The sequence below is a fragment of the Lepidochelys kempii genome, chromosome 27 (genome assembly GCF_965140285.1).
Source record: "Lepidochelys kempii isolate rLepKem1 chromosome 27, rLepKem1.hap1, whole genome shotgun sequence".
Classification (NCBI taxonomy): domain Eukaryota; kingdom Metazoa; phylum Chordata; order Testudines; family Cheloniidae; genus Lepidochelys; species Lepidochelys kempii.
In genome coordinates this window covers 12073426-12093157 of record NC_136406.1, presented here as the reverse complement: position 1 = coordinate 12093157, position 19732 = coordinate 12073426, and the positions used below count along the sequence as shown (strand labels likewise).

Genomic DNA, 19732 nt, shown 5'->3' with positions numbered 1-19732 from the left:
CACGCCTTTCACTGGAAGATCTCAAACACCATGCACACAGTTGCCTCCTTTGAGCTAAGTGTTGTTACACAGCAGAAAAATCCTGGTTCAGCAATAAGTGAAAACAATTGAGTCAGTTAATTTCTATTCTTCATCCCATCCATGAACAATAGTTCTGAGGTCTGCAACAGTGTGAGCCAAGGAGATCACACATCGTGATTGTCTGCTTGTCCACAGAGGAGTTCTTGGAAAGGTGGTTGCTTCTCGGGAGATAAAATTTTTCTCTTGGACTTCCAACTTTATCTTCCCCTTAAATGTGTTATTTTCTGTGGAACAACTTTTGAAATTTGTGGCCACCATGGGGAGAATTCTAGCTACTTCTGATGAAGGCTGCACCATCCAAACATATGTAACAATACACATATCAACCTCATGTCCATGAAGGTAAAACAGTGCACTGGGATCAATAAATGTTGATACTCACTGCAGTGTCACCCCTCCCCCATTTTTACATAGGGGCAAGTGAATCATGGACACATTTAGGCTGAAGTTTTCAAAGTGCCTAAAGGAGTCAAGTGTCCAAATTCCACTGAGTTTCAATGAGATTGGGTGCCTAAGAGAGGCAAGCATCTTTGAAAATCCCACTCTAAATGACTTGACCAGGGCCATATAGGGAGTTGGTGGCAGACCCAAGAACAAATCTCCTGCAGAAGTCCTGGCTCCGGCTTCTCCTCTGTAACCACTAGCCCACACTCCCTCACCCCACAGCTTCATCAGAGAAGCTAGACTAATAAGTTTCATCAGTTATCATCAGTATCCCCATCAGTTTCCCCATCTGATGATACTTCTCTTCTGTAAAATCTTCCAATTAAAAGTGCTAATTTTTATTATTAACCCAGAGGTTGTGAACATCTTGCCATTCTCATATTGCTAAATGGGCTAGGTCCTGGCTAGCGTGAGAGGGAGGGGAATGGTACGGAACAGGGGTTCATGTTATGGAAGGTTTGAGAACCACTGACTCAGCCAGTTTAGCAATGAATTAAGATCACGTCTGGTAAAATCCATGTCAAAAGCTGGCTCAGTCTGTGAGCAGGAGGGGAGACCAGAGAAGAGAAAAACACTGTTTAACAGGAGTCTCTCTTCTCTCTGTCCTGAATTACCCCATCTAGTAAAGCAGTGAGCATGTGTAATGTCCGGTGGGTGAATCAGCAATGCCACATGTACAAAGCATGTGTACATGGTCACGAGCCATTGGTTTTGGATTTGCCAGGGGTTAACCACAGAGAGAGAGAGAGAGAGAGCGCGAGCGAGCTGTCCACAACCATCATCTTCCTTCACAACAGACTCAGGGCTTGAACCAAAGGTTAGTCTTCCTCCTTGCGCCCCACCCCTACCTTTTTGAAGCCAGATGTTGGTTTGGCTGGAATCAAACAGGCCCACGTAGCACCAGCTGCTGGCACTTATTGGTCACGCAGAATAATAGTGTGGTCAGTGTTAAAACAGAAGGGAAATGAGGGCCTATGAACTCACAGTCAGCACACTACTTAGTTTTTTAGGCTGGCATTTCATAAGAACCCTGCTATGCACTGGTACTGCAACTTTTATCAAAAGGCTCTCAAGCGGGTATTACCCCTGTAAGGAAACGGATGCACAGAGAGATGAAGTGACTTGCCTAAGGACACACAAAAGTCAGTGGCAAAGCTGGGGATAGAATCCAGGTCTCCGGACTCCCTGATCCTGTACACTAGCCATTATACCACATTGTCCCCCATTTTGCCCCAACAACAGCCTTGGGCTCCTCTTGAAGGTAGGCTGGATTGCTGTTAAAGAACTTGTGGGTTTTCAAAACTTAACAACTGTTGTCAGCTTTCCTTTAAGAACTTTCTGCTTCGTGGCTGGACCAAGCATGGAACCTTGGGTAACACTCTCGCCAGAACTATTTATATATTGCAATGACTCACCTAAGGGCTGCTTCCTGGGTGGTTGTTCTTCCACCTTCTGTAAAAAAAAGTAGTCCCTCCAAAATAAAATAAAAGTGGCCGTACTTCCTAACATTATTCAAAGCCTGAATGTTGAAACAGAAAATAGAACAGAAGTTTGCTTATTAATTGCGTGAAATACTGTTTTTTGGAAAAGGTTTAAAACAAAATTAAATTTGGGGCAAGGCTCACGGTGCAAAGTGGGGCAGCCATGGAAGGAAGGTTCAGGAGGAATCTGTCTCATGGAGAGGAACTGGTCATTGGGGGAGGGGGCAGATGGAGCTTCTCCCCATGGTCCCTCACCTTTTTTCACCCTGGAGTAAAGAGAGGAACATACAGTACCTCCAAGCCTTCCTACAGGATCCTCCTGCATTCACTGGGGGGAAGAAAGGGCCAGCAATACTCCTCCCCTTGACTATTTCAATTACAGTGCATTCTGGGGAAACTCTGTGCCCTCCTGTCATTCTTGTTAACCGAGGGCCTAATCCTGTAAAGGGGTAGACATGTGAACCCTGGGAGTATTAGGAGCAGTCCCTCACCTGCGTAAGCCTTTACAGGATCAGGCCCATAACTAATAAAAATCACATGAAGTCGAGCCTGCATAGGATTTACGCATGTGCCTACGACTTTGTGGGATGAGCCATTTATTTCCAGAATCTAGAATCGCTGAACTTTGGAATCATCTCAGGCCATATAAATTTCCCAAGGAAGAAATAAATAAATATACAGACCATTAAACGTTAAGTGCAATTGTTTTTCGGGATTCAGTCACACTGTCCCTGTGCTATCTATTCTCAACTCGCTTTGGTCACATCATGTAAAACAAAAGATTAAGACTAAACAAAACTCTGTTTCTCCTGAATGCTTGAAACAATGGGGGAGCTTTCAGGTCCTAAGGGGCCACAGGATCCAGATCCTCAAACCTACTTCCTCAGGTATCCCCCACAAAATCAAAATCGAGACAGAGAGAAGCAGAAGACTACTTATTGTTGCCCCGAATGCAGGCAACTGAAAAACCATGTCCTCCTCAGCCCGTTGTCAATTACACTAATATTTTTACATGCTAGAGGACTCCAAAGGTGACCAGAGAGCCTGTTTGCCTCACTGGATACTGTTGCTTTTCAATTTATGGGTGACAAGCACAGAGGCTTAGGAACAAGATTTTCAAAAATAGGAGCCTAGAATTAGGTACCTAACAATGGAATTAGGGTTGGATTTTTCAAAGGTGCCTATGTGACTTCGGAGTACAAATCACACTGAAAGTCAACACATGTGCCTTGTGCTCTTAAGATGTCTCAGTGCTTTTGCAAATCCTACCCACAGGAGGGTAAGGAACTAGTCTGATTTTGAAAGTTGCCAACACCCACCAGCTTAACGTCATCAGAGGCTGTTGGGTGTTCAGCACTTTTGGACATCGGGGTAACATTTTCAAAAGCATCTAAGTAACCCAACATCAGTGGGTCTTGGGTGCTTTTGAAAATTTTACCCTAGCCTGCTTATTTAGGAGCCTACATAAAGAATTAGGAGTCTAAGGTTTTAGGCTTCGGACCAAATGATTATAGTTTGTTTTACTTCGGCTCTTTAAGAAACTGAACACCATGACCCAAGCTATCTGGGAACTGAATTCCCACCCGCCCAGATGAACAACAAAAAACTTACACAAAAACCAAAATTCAACCCCCCCAGATCTGGATAGTTTGTGACACTACCAGAGGGTTAAACAGATTTGTGGAAAGCTCTAGGTCAATGCATTATCAGGGTTACATTTTTAAGATGCCCCACAGAAAATTAACCACCAAAATATTACATTAAGCTCAGTGGCTTTTGCAGCAAACATTGAGGCTACGTGTTTGATTTAGTAATAGATCTAAAAGTGCCTATTTCTCCAGTTTTGGTGTCATGTGCTAGATGCCTCACAGGGAAACGGAGGCATATGTCAAGTTGGCTCAATTTTGAGTGGCATGTCACTTGCCCTTCAGAGGCAGCACTATCTGTAAAGCTACTTTAAAACATGGTCTTTCCAGTTCGTAATATGTAGCAAAGTTACTTTTTAATTTTGACATTGTGAGTTTTCTTTTGGTGCTTCATTTTTAGGGGAGGGATTTTAATTTACAGCGGATTCAGTTTAGTAGGGAGCTTCTACACGTAGCGTTCACTGTTGATCTCTCTTTTAAATATTCAGTACAGTTTGAACTATCTATTCCACACGCACATAAAATCAGGCCAGATGGCAGCTGGTTTGTGGGAGTCCCACAGAAATGCCTGACCCAGAAAAACCTGGAGAAGAACAAACAAGAGGGAGGGGGAAGGGAAGCAGGGAGTTAAATAAATAAAACTTTGTATAGCAAAGTCTGTATTTGTATTATATACTCCATAAACCTGTGGGACACCCTGCTACGGAAAGAGGATCACCTAGGAGCTATATTTAAGGAGTCTGGAATAGAGTATTTTTGGACACATCTCAGTCCAATGCTGTTCCTGTCCTCTCCCTACCCCAGGCTGAGGGATGAATATGCGTAGTTTGGCAGTACGGTGTTACTCACCTGAGGCAGAGGGCAATGGGAAGAGGCAAAGAAAGCAAAGGAGAACAGGATCAGGAGTCAGAAAGGGTATTCTGGAGTGCATGTGTGTGCAGGGGAGGGTAATGGGGTAGAATGGGACTTTGGAGCAGTGAGTGTAAAGATAAAAGGTACCCGGAAAGGAGCAGGAATAGGATATTAGGGACATCAAAGAAGTCCAGACCAGGGCTGAGCCAGAGAGGGTGTCAGAACCCTGTACACATGGATTGGGTGCAATGAATGCAGCATTTCCAGCCCCTTCCCGCAGAAAGTACTAGGGTCCTTCCTGGACTGGGACCTAGTTCATCAGCGTATTGACACCTGCTAAACGCTTTTCTCCAATACCAACCCCTGGATCATTGTTCCTGGACCCCCACCCTCCATCCTGGTATTGGTCCAACTCACAACCCATTGCTCCTAGGCACCAAGACCCCTTCTGGTACCAGTGCCAACTCCTGGTCCACGCTTCCGGGATCCCTCCCCCCATCTCCACCCTCAAATAAAAAAAACAAACAAACCCCCCAAAACTTCTGGTTTCAGAGTAGCAGCTGTATCCGCAAAAAGAAAAGGAGGACTCTGTAGCACCTTCGAGACTAACCAATTTATTGGAACCCAAGCTGTTGTGAGCTACAGCTCACTGCATCGGATGCTGTGGCCCAGGAAAGCTTAGGCTCAAATAAATCTGTTAAAAGGTGCCCCAAAAAAACTTCTGTTACCAGTGCTACGCCCAGGCCCGCCGCTTCTGGGTGCGCCTCACCCCTCCAAGTACACGAAGGGAACCAGCACCGCCTCCTGGCCCATTGCCCCCCAACATCTACGGTACCGGTCCCAGCTCTTGGTCCATTTTGCCCCCGTAACCCCCCCCCCCCGTCTAGTACAAACATCACCTCTTGGGCCCATTTTCACGGTCCCTGTGGAACCCGGAACCGTCCCCCCCCCGGCTCATCGCCCGTGGCCGCCCCTGACCGCCCCGCGCGGCTCCCGGGGGCCAGCCTGCGGACTCACGTGCCATGCCCCGGGGCTCCTTCCCTGGGCGGCTGTCTCCAGCGCCGGCCCGCTCCGGCGCCAGGGGGAGGCTGCAGCTGTCCACGGCAACGTTTTCTTCCCTTCTCCCCGCCCCGCTCGGGAGCCTTGCCCCGGTTCGGGCGGATCAATGGGAAACGCGGCGCCTGGCCTCCCTCTTTGCCCTCGCCGCGGGCGGGCGGCTCGGCTCGGCCCGGCCTCCCACCCCGAGCCGGCTCTCCGGGCTCCCGCCGCCCCGGCCCCTTTAAAGGGAGGGACACGGGGCCCGGCGCGGCTCCAGGGGACAGCCGCAGGGCCCCGCACGTCACAAACGGGCCAGCCAATGGCAGCCGCGCCGGCGCGGATCAAAGGGGAACGGGAGGCCGCCGCGGAGCAAGAGCATCCGAGCCGCCCCCCCGCCCGCCGGCCCAGGGGCCGGGTCTCTGCCGCTCAGGCCCCCGCTGCACCGCCCGCCCCTCCCTGCGGATGGGCACCGCTGCCCCGGCGCAGGGATGCCAGCGAGCCCCGCACCCGGGCCCCCCCCCCACAGAGAGAGGCCTCCGGCACAGGGACCCCCCCCCACAATGCCCGCCCGCGAAGGGGCCGGGAGCCTTGGCAAAAGGCAGCTAAAAACGACCGGAGCCTTTTGCGCGGGGTTCGGCGTGTCCCCCCCCCCCCCACCTGGCTTCCGCATGTCCCCCACCTGGCTTCATTCGATCTGCATTGACGGTCAGTACAATTACAGGCGGGAGGCTGTCCTCGAATCGGTCCCCGCTGCAGCTCTGAAAAGGTCTGGAAACATCGGGCTTGCAGATAGGGCACAGCAGGCAAGGCTGCCCACTTAGGCCGGGCAGGGCTTTCCCTAAAATGCTAACAAAAAAAGAAAGAAAACAAGTAAGGCAAGCCTAAAACCCAGAGACTGCAGGAAGTGAAGAAAGCGACCTTAGCCTTTTTAACGAGCCTGGGAGGTGATGTGAACTGGGAAAAGGAAAGAGGCCAAATTGGGTAAGAAATACATTGACTTAAAACTCTTTTGCCATCAGAAACACAGATGTGACCCTCGGTACTGTAGCGCTCTAGTAAGACATTTGTACACCTCTTGCGTCCCATCGATTTCTGTAAGCGTTAGATCTTTGGACTCTTTTATATTTAAGTCAAAACCCTACAACATAGCTCCCTACAAGATAGCCAAAGATAAATGATAGAAGTCAGTGTGCTTCACTGTACGTATTTCTTCCCCACAATTCATCTCTCTTTTTTTGGTTCAATTTTAACTTAAAACGCCCAGTGAAAAAATTGGAGACCAAAAGAACACAAATACGCTCTCTTTGGCTAAACAAGTTGCCCACAACTGGGCAATGGCCTGGTATTAATGGCTAATTTTAGATCTCAACTCTGCCACAGAACAGGGGATTACAGAGAACTCTTCCAAATCAGTCTTCTACAACTGAAGACACATTAAACAAGTTTGTCCACACCCTAAAATATTATCAACAACGCTGTAGGCAGTGCCCTAAGTATCATCGTTGGTTTTGCAGGACTTTTTAATTTGTACCATGGGCTTCAAAGATAAAAGAGAAGCTTGTTCTAAAATTGGAAGGCATGGGGAGAGAGGGAGGGAGTGGTCAGAGCAACATGACATTAAAAACCAAATAGGAGAAGGTTACAGAAGTATTTTTATTTTCTTTTAAACCAAGCTTCCAAAAATGAAAGGACCAGACCAAAATCCAAAAGGATCCCCCCAAACAGCACAACTCCCTGGACCCTGAACCCTACGTTTTGATGGTGTCACTGTATTAGACAGCATACATTACACAAAGCGGTTCTGAATTAAGCTCGATCCCCCTACACTTTCAAACCTTGGCTTGGACTTCCACACTGAGCAAATTTCCCCCTTTTGGTAACAGGGGTTCAAGGTCCACAGGTGGGAGCCATATCAGGAGCCCTCTGGCAGCCAGGCCGCTGGAGTTTTGAGCACTGCCTTGATCTGACCCTGCTGTTAGCAAAGGTTAGGTAGCACAGTACTTCAAATGCTGGTGGCAGTTGATCCACACTAAAATTTCCAGCGTTGCTACCACTAGTGGTAGTTACCATCATTGGCTGGTGTTGCCGACAATGGAAACTAGTGAAGACAAGTCCACTGACTCCCTTCTACACTCAACCTCCCTTACACTTAAGTGTAAAGGAGTCTAATTAGCATGCCAAGGAGTCAGAAGGATGTGTAAACTAAAGTAGTCAACCCCCTACTTGACTTAAACCCATCTGTTGGTCTTTTTTCTTGCTATACTCCTATTTGCTAGCCCCTCAGATTGAGTTACACCATCCTGAACTCTCACACACAGATAGACTCCCACCCACAAACAAAATTTAGGTGGTGTGTGTAAGGACCAGATTCACTACTGCACTACATCCCCCTGCTAGTGGATAGCACCAGTGCAGGTGGCCAGTGCATCATCTCCACAGAAGCTCCCAGGGCAGGGGGCATTCCAGGAGATCAAAAGGAAGGGAGGGCCATACTCCAGGGTAGTCGTGTTTCCCAGAGATTTCCCACTGCTGCAAATCCCTAGAGAGCAAGCGACGACAGCTTTATCCTGCATTGAACTAATCCCTGGAAACCCCAGAATAGATGAGATGCAATCCATCTCATCCGTTCCTCTGTGAACACAAGAATTCCCTGTAATGGTGTAACAAGTTGGGTGCAAAGAGCCAAACTACACAAATTTACATTTACTTCTCTTTGAACTTTGGTCACTGTTCTGAACTTGTGAGAGCTTGTGTGTAGTCTTAACAACTCAGCTACAAGCCCAGAAACATTCATGCATGCATGTTCCTTCCAGCTGTTTTTCGCTAACTCTTGATCGTATTTTCAAGTGGTAAAAACCGAGGCAGCTTTAAAGCCTGAATTGGTTCAGTGGCCTACAAGAAGTGAGTCTGGCGCCTCAGCCCAAGTGTCCAACACAACTGGCATTATTAATTGGCTCTGATGTTCTCTCGGGAGAGGGCCCCAAAAGCGGAACTAGTTCTAGAGGCAGGTGTTCTCTACAGCACGGACCTGAGGCACACTGACAGGAAAATCAACGGCAGCTACACTCACATTGTATCAGCCTTTTCCCAGTACAAAATTCCCATTACCAATGTTTCTTTTACTATTGTCAGTGATTTGGCATCTGCATAAAATGTACATGTTCTTATGCTCCAGTGGCTAGGGCACTGGATTGGCTAGCTGATCTATTCTACAGCCAGTTTTTCCATTGACTTACTGTGTGACCTGAAGCATCTCTCCTCTGTGCTTCAGTTTCCCCATCAGTAACACAGGAAAATGCCTACCCACTTCTGTAAAGCACTTTGAAATCTATGGATAAAAAGTGCTATATAAAAGCTAAGTATTAGTCAACTGATGTAATGCTACAGTTAGATTTTCAAAGGTTCCTTGGCTAGGAAGTAGCCTCATGGTGTGCTGGGTTATTGAAAAGGACTACCTGCTGCTGACTTACGTTGCACACCAAATGCAATTAGTATTGGGCTAATAAGCATTTCATTAAGAAGGGGAGAGAAAGAAAAGGGCAAAAATGAGTAAAGAACTCGGAGCCAGGGACATGTATTGCTAATTGAGCAGTGGTGGAAAGGCAGTTTGAAGACTACGGCCTACACATTTAAAGCGTAGATCCCCAAGAGCAACTACAGAAGCTGTGGGCTAAGAGTCTCAAGGCAAAAGCCACACACTGTATAAGAATAGTAGCGAAGAAAGCATGTAACATAAGGCTATAATTCCATCAAGGGTGTATACAATAAAAAGAAGCTGTAATGGATTGTTAAGGGAATGCCAAGTTATGATTACGCAGCCATACATAAAATAGGCAACAGGAAAGGGGCCACTTATCAGCTGGCAGAGGTTTCAGCTGTGGTGGTACATACGTACACGCAGCAGTACAGGTCAGCCCTGGCTAGCCAGTTTAGCCACCCTCACAGCAGTATGGTGATGAAAAAAAGACTAATAAAGCTCCTTCGCAGCAATGGCAGTTCACACTGTAAAATAAGACCATGCATTTCTGCATTTAATCAGATAGCCGACTTCTTGTGCATGCAGGTAAATTCAATCTTGTTCTGTAGTACTATCCTATCAATTCAAAACTAGGAATCACCCCTCCCTCTCTCTTTTGTCAGTTCCCCATAGCTCCCACAGGGTAGCACACAGCTACTGTTGTGATGGATGCTATAAAAAGCCTACGCAAGACAGGTAAACTACATACTTATCACGATCCAGCAAGCACTGGTTGTAGATACCGCTAGAAAACCCAAGAACAGCACGTGCAGGAATTGGATTCAGTCTGTGCAATTCACAAGTGGTCAGACAATCCTGCTATCAGAACAGCTGCCATGAAAATGGATACAGCGTCACAGAAATTGAATTGTGGTGCTTTACACTGATTAAGAAAATCAGGTTACATGTGACATTAGCATCCCCAAAGGTAGGATTGTAAGCATTAATTTAGGAAGCAATGAAAGTTTAGTGGGATTAGTATGTGATAATTATTTTGAGAGAACGAAGCCCAAACAGTAGAGCTCTACTAAACCAGTATGTTCCTTCACACAGGGGTTCTACAACATCAACACCAAAGCAATGTGTATCCTCATTTTGTCTCCTTAGTTTGCTTGTTTTAGGGTCAGCAGTAGGTGTGGATCAACTCCACCCACTACCATCTTCTATCTATCGCTCCAGAACTTATTCCTACTGCTTGCTCTCTCTCCTCCAGTTCAAAAGTGGATCCCAAATCCTAATCCCCTGTTGGATGCTTTCCCCAATCACTAGGACTTGGGAGAAACCATGAAGTACAATGGTAATAGCAAATGAGGAGTTAATGCAACTCACATTAAGTCAGTCAGTCTCCACAGTTAAACCAGCCTAAATCACACTCTCCATGGCGATCCAATGTTCATTTCACTAGAGATGGGGAGGGCAATCAACCAAGGATGTCTGTACTCCGATTATACAGAGATTAAACTAGAGATTTGTACTCGCTTTCCCAGCAGTATCTACAGATTTAGAATCCAAAGTTTGTAGTGCAATCCCACTAAATCACTTGGAGTTTACATACGGAGGAATTCTGATTGCACCTGTATTCAGAAAATGAGGGGGTTTTAATTTTAAACTTTAAAATAATTTAAAACGCTAACAAGCATTGGAATACATACTAGATACCTGCAGTGGAACTGGACCTAAGGTTTCCATCTAGCAGGGATTCTATCTAGCTAGAATTACTTCCATTTAAAAGCAGTTATGTGGAATGTATTACATTCCATTTATACAAATAACTTGTATACAAATGTGGAAGGTCACAATTAGTACATATGACTGCATACTACATCATTTGCGACTGTTTAGTCTGCTGAGTCTAGGAAAATACCCAGAAATAGTCCAACATTTCTTTGAATGTGTACTTATTGATATAAAGCCATTGTGTTTACTTGACAGATTACACAAATTATATATCACAAGATATAACTATTATTTGAACATGTAATCAACTATTTATTTCAACCAGTACACATTCAAATACAGGGTATATACACAATATATTTTTATTAAGAATGGTCTGTAATGAAGTACTTGGTATCAATGGCTACCTGCTCACATGTATATCTCAGCCCTGCACATTGCATAATGTACTTTGCATGCAGAGTATAGTATTTTTTAAACACTTCGTTTAGTTCTAAATCAAATTTCTTTGAACATGTCAAAAGGCGCAGAGGACTAACTATGATAAGTCATACAAATCATGCTTAAAATCAAGGTGAACAAATATACACGAAGCTGTATGAGTGTGCAAGATGTAAAGAGTTATATTCTGTAACATAAAAAGGTCCAACAAATATATCCGACTTTCCATACAACTTCACAATTATGAGCAGTTTCAGCTCCAGTAGGTATTTTCCTTCAGATGCTGTAATCACCTCAAAACAAGAAGATTTATACATGCTTATTTCTAAAACAAAAAGTCTCAACTCTAATTATAGGGTTACTGGCATATTATAATATACAGTCCCTTTCTTTCTTGGTGATTGTATCATTTTCAGTTACAAATTTGCAACTAAACTGGTCAGATAAATAGGCTTCTTCAGTAGCCACACTGAAGATGCCCTCATATTGCCAAGGCATCCAGCAATATAAACAGTCCAGATAGAACAGGAAGTATAGGATAACATACCTAATTTAAATCACAAGGCCCATGTAACGAGACAGAAGAGTTATAAAAACTGGAATTTGACCAGGACACAGTAACTCGTATCATATGAAAACTGCCATAGGATCTTTATGGCTACAGATGGTATTTGGTATTTAGGCTTATCTGATAGAGGGCACCATCAGCAGCTCTGAACTTACTAAACCTGAAACAGAGCTTGAAGTGGATATGGTTCCGGGTCATAAATTAAAATGCGTCATCCCTTTTGTCTATGGCTTTTGCCTTCACATATCAGTTTAAGTGGAACCTCACACTGAGGTACACTGATAGTATCTACCACCTGACTATACTGTATACAATCCATTGTTAGAGAAACCTTACAGAGAGAGGATCATACAAGAAACTGAAGAGAAAAATCTGTGTTCTTGTGATTAGAACATGGGATTGGGATTCAAGATATCTGGGGTCTAGTTCCCAGCTTTACCACTCACTCAGGCAAGTCATACTGTTTTCCCATCTATAAAAATGGGGATAATGTCTTCCACCCAAGAGTGCTGTGACGATGAATACATACATGAGCTGCTCAAATACTAGAATACTGAGCATCATAGAAAACCCTGTAATGCAGGCAGAGATTGTCTGCCACAGCAGTGCTTTCTAATGAACTTCCTTGTTTTTCTCACGTTTATGGAGAAAGGTGTCTAGCTGGCAAAGTCTGACACCAGATATTTCTCTCTCTGAAGGGCGAAAGGGAGAACTTTTAAACAAACAAGTATATGGAAGCCTACAAATCTAGGTGTCTCACTGGACAGGGGATGCACACACTGCTTCAATTCATTATCCTGTGTTGAGTTACGAAGGCAAAAAAAAGGCTGAATTCCTGTTGGAAAGTTGAACAGCAGAGTCTATATTGTAACCTGCTGCCTCATGAGCTCCTAATTTTGCAAGTTTTCTAGCGTGCGTATCCTGTGAGATTTCTGGATTGTTGTGTAAAGTGTGTTCAAGCCCACACATATGCAGACATCGGTACAGCACTTTCCTGGCTGTAACATATGCAAGAATCTGAACTGCTCTTTCTGTACCAGCATAGGTGACAAAAACAGAACTACAATATTTTATAAAAGCAGTTCCGAACTCCAGTCATCTCCTGCCCCAACCACATCTCTCTCAGCTATGGTCAACCTGAAGACGAAACTGTGAAATTAGGACATCAACAGTCACAGCAGCTCACAGTTAAGAACCTAAATTGATTTTCCATACAGTCAAGACTGAAATAAGGAAAAGTAATTATGTTTGATGGATCCTTACGGTTTTAATTTTTTAGTTCAATATTAGAAACAGCAGGGGCTCTTATCAGTATTCTGATTAGTCAGTGTCTATACTGCAGCTTCTCCACTGGTTACTTCTGACCTCTTTCTTTTTATTGCTTACTGGCACCAGCTCCCAAGTGCAATGATAGAGTTATCTGTAAGGGTGAGGAGAAAAAGTGGGAAAAATCTCATCTCCCCTAAATTCTTAAAAGAATCCTAGCTCTAGATGTTGAGTAACTTCTCCGACATGGAAATGTAGTTACTTTGCTTCTCTTTCTGTAGTCTACATGATGTTATTTATAGTATGACTTATTTTATTGGACCTGCAATTTGGGAACCTTCCTTTGGTGTTCAAGATATTACACAAATTAAATTAATTGATATTGTACGAAAGGGCCCAATAAACCTTCCCTCAACTGATTTTGTAAGAAGGGTTAGTGCAACATACACAGTAAAGACAGACATTTCTTTTTACTTTGAACATTCGCAAAATGTTGGTTATTGTACACATCCAAAGGCTCAGCACGTCAAACATTGCGAAATGGCACACCTGGTAGCAGAGACTCTCAAGAATAAAATATACAATGCAACAATGATGGGCTAATAAAACAGTAGTTTTTACAATGTGTAACTGTTATAAACTTTATTTTTCAGAGCCATGCTTGAGTTGGGGGAAGTGCACTCTCTTGCTAATGAAACTTAGCAACTGAATAAATATAAAAAGAAAAAACTCCAGTCTGACTGGATTCGTCCAGATGCAGACGTCAGAGCATTCGGAGGAAGAAAAATTGAGCCTTGTGAGCTAGTCTGAGACTACAGAAGAGGAAATGTGGGAACTTGCATATAATGAACTGGTGACCCAACAATGCCACTGGTGCACCATAAACCAGAGTGGACACCTCTCCACCCCATCATGGCATCAATCCAAAGAGAGGAGTATATAGTCTCATTCATTTGCAACCATCTGAACACCAAAAGCCCCTTGTATTTTCCACAGGGCGAGGGTTACTGCCAAACACCTCATCCTGGTATAAGCTCCAACTGGCCATCTTTGTTTTCTTGCTAGTATGATCAAGTGACTAATTCATATGACAAAGGGTTCAATCCTGAACATCCAATGGAATCAGTGGGAGATGTGTCCCCAACAACTACAGTTTACCTTTAGCTAGCTTCTCTTTAGATGCCATCTGTTTAGTGATGTTATCACTAAACGGTCTAGCTTATTGCTTAGATCTAGCTTTAAATGATTCACTGGATGTTTTTCTTAACATGTCAGAAAAGTCCAAGGAATTTCTGTACTATATCAACAAATCAATCCTACTATATACAAGCTGATCACAGTTTTAGTATTCTTGTTAATTGTAGATTTTACTATAGAGGTGGAATTAGAGAAATAATGCAAGACAAAATCCTCTAATCATCCTTGACTAGAGAGAAGGGTAAACACTGCTCAGTATCCTCCGAGTCATATTAACATCAGTATAGCATCTCAAAAGGGGGCTGGATCAGAGGGCTTCTTTTGAAGAGCTTGCAAGTTCTCCAAGCTTAGTTGAAAGGGAAAGAAATTGAACAAGAGCAATGTTTCTTTTTGGACTGGAAATGTGAAAGCATTTCCAATAGTTCAGAATAATCCAAACTGGGCATTTAAAATCTTCATATTAAAGTACATGGTGAAGTACCCTAGCTTACTGTAGTCAACAGTATGAGAACACTTTAGACAGGTCAACACAGATACTGGTTCTTATGCTAAATTAGTAGAGGGTGAGTGGGAGACAATGGACGAGCTGTTTGAAAAAAATGTTAATAGTATAAAGTAAAAGGACAGTTTCCAAACTTCTAAATGATTAGTTTTCTAACCCAGCCTCGTGCAGCTAGGGAAGCTGTGTACAAAAATTGTTTTACATTGGTGTTACTGTGTCAAGAAACACCTATTTACGGTCATATACAGCCAAATGTAGTCTGTTCACCACACATATGGGGCACAGCTCTTGTGAAAAGGCTGTCACTCCCAATACCCGACACAGTGAGAGAAGAATGATGAAACATTTCTGAAGAATTTCATAACCAGAAGCAATTTCCTACTTCCTTGGCATTTTAAGTCAGTGAAAAGGGCAGCAGAATAAGTGGTTATAATGATCAGGAGGCAGTGTCAAAGAGTTGTTCACAAGAAAAAAAATGGACAGGCCATTATTCTAAAGTTTAGGAGAATAAAAATCACCAAACCCCTCTTAAATTCCTATACTCCTTGAAAAGGCTCAGCTACCAAACGGAATAATCCAACATTGTCTACAGAGAGCTTTGTGGTTACTTTTCCAAATGCAAAGGGTGCCCCCTGCTGCCCACAAATGGCTTCCTCATGAAGCACCAGAATAAATGACTAGGTGGGCTCAAGCAGAAATTCCTGGGGAGAGCCATGAAATTAACATAATTCTCACCACTTTTTACTCAATCATATTAAAGATTAGCAATCACAAAATTATCTGATTGTTACCAGGAGCAAAATCATGAGTGTGTTTCTGAACCTTAAACCGGAAGGAAATTTTATAGAGAGTTCTCTGCCCAAAAGGCAACTCACTACTGAGTGGAAAATGCAGAAAATTGTTTTATCCTTTATTTTTAGCTCATCTTTCCTTCAGAGAAATTAAGCCTTCAACCAGTCCCATCATTTTATACAGTATTTGCCTTAAATTTTCAAGTCTCTCCTTGTGATATCAGTAACAATCCACCATGGACCTAAATGAAAGGACTAGTAGATTTATAGATTTTAAGGCCAGACGGGACCATCAGTATCTAGTCTAACCTGCGATTAATAATTCAAAAATTATTCCTCTCTCCAACTTTTATCTGCCAAACTCTTAGGAGTTTGGTTTGCCTTGCAAAAACTAAATTAGGTGTTTATGTCAAGGAAAGCAAATGGTAGAAGAATGAATTCAGATGGAATTGATAAACCTTAAGGCTAGACTATTCTCAGTGGTCTAATTTACCCATCCAACTAACCCAGTTTTCAGTCTTTATTCCCCTTTTCAAAAGCAACTAAGATGAGTCCTTTTGTTTGGTTTCAGACAACACAGGGGTGAAGGGAATGGAAGAGAGCTGTTCACTGTGCAAACCCCAGCTGCAGCAGCCAAAAAAAAAAATGGTGGTTTTGTTATTATGTAGGAAGCTGAACCTGATGTGTGAACAATATATTATACCACTTATAATAAAGGCAGCTTCTATTGTACAAAATCAGGGTAGAAAAGAAAGGTGGTTTATTCAGAGAATTAAAAAGAGTGACTAGAAGATATTGGGGAGGATTGGGGGAAGTGCAGAAAGACAGCTGCATAAAGTGAACATCAAACTTTCAGCTTTTTGCAGCCATGTGGAGGGGCTAGAATCAAGTGAATGGACAGAGGAGTAAACGGTTGAGTGAGCAAATACTTCTGAAAATAAAGGAAAATTTAGGACTGCATCTGAAGATACTTTGAAGCTAGTGAAATAGGACAGGAGATGATGTGAGCTTACTTCCTGGAACAAGAACAAATTGCCTAGTAGCAGCATTCTGGTCTCCTTGAACATTAGTGAGAAGGACCGGATCTAGGAAGAACTGAAATAGGAAATATAGGAAAGGATTAAGATTTCTGCAGAAGTGTTAATAAATTACACAGAAGGTTACTGAAAAGTGATTGGAGGTCAAGGAAAACTAGATTTCTGACTATAAGAGGAAAGCTAGGAAGAGTGATACAGGAGTTGGAGTCATGGGAAAAGGACTTTAAACCAGATCTATAGTTTTTAAATATTCTGTACTAGAAAGTTGCAGCATAATCACTATCCAAGAGTCAGAAGGGAAGAGAGATAAGATAAGCGGGATCAAAGTGTTGAGATGTGGAGCAGGGTGATGTTCACATGTAAATGATATTCAAAGATGAAACTATGAAAGAGAGAGAGGAGGACAGAAGAAAGCTAAAAACAGCCCCAAGGCACTCAGTGGAAAGGGACAAAGAGGAAGCCACCCCATCAGAAATTAAAGGAAGATTTTGAACTGGGATGTGTTTTGGAAACCTGGTTTCCTCAATCAAGACACTGAAGGACAGAAGGGTAGTGCTGATGTTGTACGGAGATAGGGTAGAATTGATGGTAAGACACACAGAGGTTAGCACCAAATAGGTGATTCTATTACGTGAAATTCATAGCTGGTCCTTTGTCTGAAAAGTGCATCAAAACTACATTAAATTTTACTAGTCTGAGTTTTTAGATTTTGTGTGTCCTGAGATCATGGCAGAAAAATCAGGTTTTATCTATGTACACATGAAGGTGCTTGATATAAAGCAGCTAAACATGTCCCTTTTCTTAAAGGGGACAAAGTAAGTGTCAACTACTAGTAAAGACACCTATACACAAATCAACAAATAATTCCACAAAATTGTGGAATCAAGTAGTGAGCAAAATGAGTAAATTAGAGTGTAGTAAGGTGAACTCTTTAGATGTAGGTTAGCGAATGATGTTGCATAAAAGGATATTTAAATCTTAATGAGTATTTCAGAAATGGCAAGATTTTGTGACAAGAGCTTCCCTATTTAATTCTTAGAAGAGTTAAACTATTACATATTCATAAATGTGGAATTTTGCTTTCTTCAACTGTTACAATTTTGGATGATGTACCTGGAAAAAAAATCAGAGAGTCTAGACTTGAATGTTAAAGTGTTTATCAATAGTGAAAACTGACAAGTTTTTGGCTAATGGCCTTTAAGGTCTAAAATGTCAAGAGCACCTCTGATTTGTTGAGGTAGTGTCCAGTGCAAGATGGTTATCAATAATCATACGTTACATTGCATAATAAAGATAACACTCGCATCCTTAATAAGGTTTAACTATTCTCCGTTATAACACACACATTTTTCAAATCGGAATGTAATATGTCACCCCAGTCTCAAATGTAGTATGCAAGTTTTCAGCTCAACAGCAATTTTTTAAAACCAATTTTGAAAACCAAAATCCATTTGCCCACTTTAAAATCATAAGATTGGGAGAGGGAAAGAGAGAGAGAGAGAAGAGCCTGAGATAGAGAGGAATTGAATAGTCATGACTGAAAAATGGTAGAACTCAAAAGTTCAGAAATGGGTTAATGTGCATGGGTAGTACAATTTTTCCGTTCTCCCTCCCCCCCCCATTTAAAAAAAAAAGTATATTGTATTACACAATAGACTGGAAAAGCTTCAAGAATGCTATTACTGGTCTATCAAGTACCCAATATTTGTTATGGAAACTGCCTCATGTATTTACTTAAATGATCTCAATGATCTCTCAGGTAAATGTGTGTCTTGGGTATTATTTCCCCTCAAAGCAGCTTTTTAAAGACACAGTTTAATTAAGCCTCTATTTACAGACAAGATGTTCTATCTCAATGGGTAAAATTGCACAGTTCAGGTCTATAATTATGCGTTTTTTTTCCTTTTTATTATTAGTCAATGGAAATTAAACCATAAAACATTTAAATATTTTTATGAGCGTTTGGGCTAAATTCCCACGAGCTAGGAAGTTTGGCATTACTGACTTAGTACACTCATGGGCCTCACTACAAGTCACATGGTGTTCTATCACGAGGTCCCTCAACCACTTTCAAATCAAGAGCATGTACATATACAAATACAATCCATATGCACAATCATAAAATCAAAACTTTCAGTGCACAAACATTTGTCTCAGAGTCCAAACATCACTAGATAATATGACATATCACTCTGAAAAATACTTCTAAAATGCCTCTCATACAAATATTGTTCGTAGTTGCACCATTAATCGTTCTCTCTGTACTGCAAAGGGGTAGGCAGTAATTCAAGTAACTCTTAGGTGGGAGAGTTACATTTTGTTGCTCACCTACTTGGTTAAAAACAGAAGTGAAAATGACATATGGAAGCGCTTGTGTTTCAGATGATATCACTTCAGTTTTACCTCCTTCCTTCCTCCATCAAAGAGCAACCACCACCAATAATCATTACAAGATCAACAGATTACAAGAGCAAACCAAAGAAATTCACAGTTCAGGGTAAGGTGCATAGGAAGCTCCAGGAAAACAGAGAAGAATCCCACCTATCGTGGATTTAACTGGTGAGATATAGAGTCTTTCCCCGTTTAGGCTTGAATCTGGCTCAAGATACTAAATCTAAAATCATCATACCCCAACAACTGTTTCATAATTCATTAACAGTGTTAGTATTAGTTGAAATGGTGGTTTTTTAAGTGGACATCTATCCATTAAGAATTAGACTGACGCTAAACATTCCTATTGTTAGCAGTATCAGCAAAGACAACCATTGTGTAGGCAGGCATAGACACAGAACTGCTCTCTCATCTTGAAAGACTGGTTTCCTTTCAGGTCAATCTGAGATACACACTGTATAGGGAAGCTTGCATTGCCACTGCCTTTTCTGAAAATAAATGACTTCTCTCTCCAAGACTAGCAGTTTTGTATCTATCATAAGCACTAAATTCACTGAAGGGGGGGGGGGGGGAGAGAGGGCAGCTGTCCCACTACTGCTGCTGTCTGACTCCTAACTAAGTTAATTTTGCGTGTGACAACTAGCGTTGGTCAATTTTGCTGAAATTTCTCCTTTAAAAATGCATTTAAAAAGTTCAAAAAATAAAATCTGAGTTAGGTTCTAGAAAATTTTGGACGGGTCAGAATTCAGTGCGTCAGACTTCAACAGCTGAGTCTGGATGACAGAAGCGCGCAAAACTTGGAG

At 42.6% G+C, this 19732-nt stretch overlaps 1 protein-coding gene across 4 annotated transcripts in view; it reads right to left on the bottom strand.

The window, feature by feature from the left end:
• PHOSPHO1 (phosphoethanolamine/phosphocholine phosphatase 1) overlaps positions 1–19732 on the bottom strand; it is a 28974-nt gene that overhangs the window by 6152 nt on the left and 3090 nt on the right. Inside the window, exons 2-4 of one of the 4 annotated variants that reach the window (XM_073325874.2) lie at positions 6222–6388; positions 4171–4235; positions 1941–2272 (exon numbers count right to left, since the gene is read on the bottom strand). The gene's annotated coding sequence lies outside the window, so the exon portion shown is untranslated. Of the gene's footprint in view, positions 1–1940; positions 2273–4170; positions 4236–5521; positions 5954–6221; positions 6389–19732 lie in introns of those variants that run through there. The other 3 variants (XM_073325876.2, XM_073325878.2, XM_073325877.2) reach the window with 3 other exon arrangements.